A 3,735-nucleotide genomic window follows, 5' to 3' on the forward strand; every position below is an offset into this window, starting at 1 on the left:
GTTCAAATTCCACTGTATGACTTTGTCTGTAATCTACTTGTCATTATAGGGAGAAGAAGCAGTCACTGTCTGCCTCTTGTTCATGAACCTGAGTGAACCAACTGTCATGCCATTCTACCACTTCACATGAATGTGATGATTTTATGGACCCAAATAAAATCATAGGGAACTCAGATCTGCAGTAATGAGAGATGAGATACTGATCAGAACAACACAGGACATCTCGATATCAGAAAGACTGAGTTCACCAGAAGAAAAGTTTTTGGGGTTTGTTTTTTTTAGCTAACGGCAGACTTCCTTGGCTTTCCAGAACCAGGAGTTGCTCTCCCCTAAGGGCTGGCACCAAACTCTTAGTTAATCATTGTCGTGTTAATGCAAAACCCAAAAGTGACTACAGCCCCTCCTTGAGTTCTGCTGAACTGAAGAACAATCAGGGCATAGGCACAGTGACTTTGTACAATGCTGAGGAAGAGAGGGGCAGTTTGTAGAGCCTCAGCACCAGACAGATCTCCATGGCTCTCCAGAAACGTAACTGAAGGTTCTATAGTCAGTGTGTCTAGTTAAGGTAACTACAGCAGTACTGTTGCAAGAACAGGAACTCAAGCCACTCAAGAAATACCCAGACTGCACTACGTGAAACTCAGTTCGTTGTGGGTTCAGCCCCATCACGGCTAAATTAAAGGAAGCTCAATGTCTATGCAGACTGCAACTACATCTGGCAATATAGATGCAGCTTTAAAGCAGAATGGTCTTCTTGGAGCTGGAGGGGCAGTCTCCTGAGGAAACGAGGATGAAAAGAATGTAATCCCAACGCATTGACTTTCACTGTGATATACAAGCATCTTTAGGGACATAACACTGAGTAAACTGAAAGCAAATGTTTACCACTAGGCTTTAAGTGGGATGAAATGGAATGATACACATTGAAAGTACAGATTTTTTTCTACACAGGAAAGATTCCCTGCTTTCCTAGACTTCAGGACACTGCTGTATTTTGCCTGATACTGGTAGGGAAATATACTTAACCTGCTTGCAACCTATGGGTAGAAAAAGGATAGTGTACCCAGAGAAGTGCTGTCCTCTTGCCTCAAGTGAAGGTGAAAGCATCAGTCAAATCAGTAGCCACATGTACACTCACCTGGAAGGTGATGCACTGAAAAGTGCCTGGCTTCTCCAAATCTTGTTCCACGAGTGTGTGATTCTGGGTTGTTGCCTGCAAGGTGACAGCCAGGTGGACATCCTCAGTTAGGGAGCTGAAGTGAATATAGAGCTTCTCCTCTTGGGAATGGTGAATGACAGCAGGGAACACCACCATATAGTGACTAGAAGAGAGCGGTACATGTTCAAAAACAATTCAGAGGCTGAAGTGGGCAGGCCAGAATCAATCTCTGCTGCTTTCATGAAGAGGTAGACCAAGGGTGAGAAATGTCTGGAGAACTGCAGTGAAGGAAATTTAGCACAGCTCCATTTCCAAACCAGAAAGGAAGAATATGCCCAGTGTGGAATTAGAGAGCTCCTGATATCTGTCATCACCTTGCCAACAGCCAGGACCCAACTGCCCAGTGTATGATACCCCAATTGCAAGTACATAGAGCAAGGCTGTGTGAGGAATGAAGCCGAAGACTCAGTGGCTGAGGCATAAAGCTTCAGTCCTTACACCAAATTTCACCCCCACCAGCACAGGATGAACAGAGGCAAAGCTTCTGTGGCTTCTGTAGCTTTGTGGCCTGTGCAGTGCAGTGCCTGCACAAACCAACACCAGGGGCTGCACCTGGAGTGGTGCTGGATGCCCAGAGCTCCAGAGGGACTAAACAGGACCTGCTTCTGCCCAGCCTCTCTGAGAACAAGGCCCCCAGCATTCAGCTCTGTGATGCTGAACAATGCAGCACCGCAGCACCACCCTTTCATGACAGTCCCTTCCACCAAGTCCCCGAAATCAAAAGGAGATATCTCACGGTTCCAGGCTTGCTGCAGCTGCAACTGGGAATAGAGTCAGGACTAAGAGGAGCAGTGGTGCTCCCATTGCTTGGGCTGGGACAGACAGCTGACAAGATCCACACTGAAGGAGAGAACTGCCTGTACTGATCGGTTGGGGCAATCCTAAATACCCCCCTCAGATGTTCCTAAGTCCAAAGAGTAGGGGAGTTGATATATGGAGATGGTATCTCTTGCAGGCTGATGACATTAGCTAATATTTACTTGCTCCCACCACCAGCAGAGTAAAGGTCACACAGCACAGTTCTCCACCCACATCTACATTCAGATGGTATTCCAGGCCATGGATGCCAGGGCACTGAGGGGTATATATGGGTATATATGACCTCTAACTCAGGCTGAAGGGGACTTAGGAAAAAAACTCATCTCATCTGTGGCTGGTCTGGATCCTGGCTGTAGAGCCAAATCTGCACACCAGCTACTGTCTTCAGCTTGTAGAAAGCATCCTCAGCTTTTAAATACATCCTCACTACTCTCTGTGCATCATTAGGGATCTTCTCCTCATCCAGTAATTACTCAGAGCTTGGAGTAAAAACCTTTCAAATCACCTCCATTCATGCATTACCATAATTTCTGTCCACCCATCCATCCCAGACATGCCTGATCCTCCTGAGTATAGAACCTTTTCCAGGGTGGCTCCTGCCACCAACTGCCAACATCTCTCAAAGATCCACTGTAAGGCTTTTCCAAACTAAACATGACATTTTAAGTCCACACATATTTTATCAAATCTCTACTTTACATGCCCCCAAGCTGGATGTCCAGTCTTCTGACAGGTTCCTTGAGCGATAAAGTGATTCTACACTGACACCACCACCCATCTCCTCCAGACTCTTCTTTTGGGCACTGTTTGGATGTATTTGCCCCCAAGTTATAACCTCATTTGAAGGTGGGTGTCCTCATTCTGCCATGGCCCCATTTCTGTTTTAGCAGAGCATAACCAAAGGTACAGAGTGAATTTGCCATCCAGCCCTGCCTGGCTCCCAGCTAAAGCAAGCCCCTAGATTTACTTTGGCACAGTCCCCATATGTGTGCTTAGCACCCACCCTCTTAGTGCACAGTCCGATGTAACAGGAACACACCAGCCTTTAACCTAGCACTGACATTGCAGATAAACTTCAGGTTTAAAGGACTGTATGTCACTGATCTGGGACCATATTTGATTCTCTGAAATTAACAGGGGTTTGAGTTCAAGTCTAAACTAGCAGGACAAAAAACAATCTGAGTTCTATCTGATTTAAGAAACACTCCACATGGCTCTGCATCTCTGAATGGTTCATTAAACTGGCCATCTCTGAATTTAAATGGGAACAAGGTTACAATAATAAGATAACAATATGCTAAAGTTCTTCCCTCCTTCTGAGGAAGAATAGGGGCACTGGCCGAGCTGCGTGTGAAGCCCTGGGCGGTCTGGCTGGAAGCTGCAGGTCAGGAGTGAAATTTCAGTAAGAAGCAAATAATACATAAAAAAAGTTCTACAGAAGAAGAACCATGAAGCAAAATCCACTGACATCACAAAGAATTCATTTATCCCTGGATATTTCCAATGAAGTCCCAATACCAAATATAGTAACAAAGTATTCCTGCTGCCATCAGCTGTGCTGCATAAGGCAGACATCTCCCAGAGAAATATCAACAAGGCTTACAAAGTCTCTAAGCAAGTGCCTTTGGTTTGTAGGCAACAAGAATTGTCTCCACCCCTTTCACCCGCCCACATCCTGGCCCCAGCCACGGGTAGCA

This window comes from Neopelma chrysocephalum, unplaced genomic scaffold (assembly GCF_003984885.1).
Source record: "Neopelma chrysocephalum unplaced genomic scaffold, ASM398488v2 Primary Assembly neopelma1_43, whole genome shotgun sequence".
Taxonomy (NCBI): domain Eukaryota; kingdom Metazoa; phylum Chordata; class Aves; order Passeriformes; family Pipridae; genus Neopelma; species Neopelma chrysocephalum.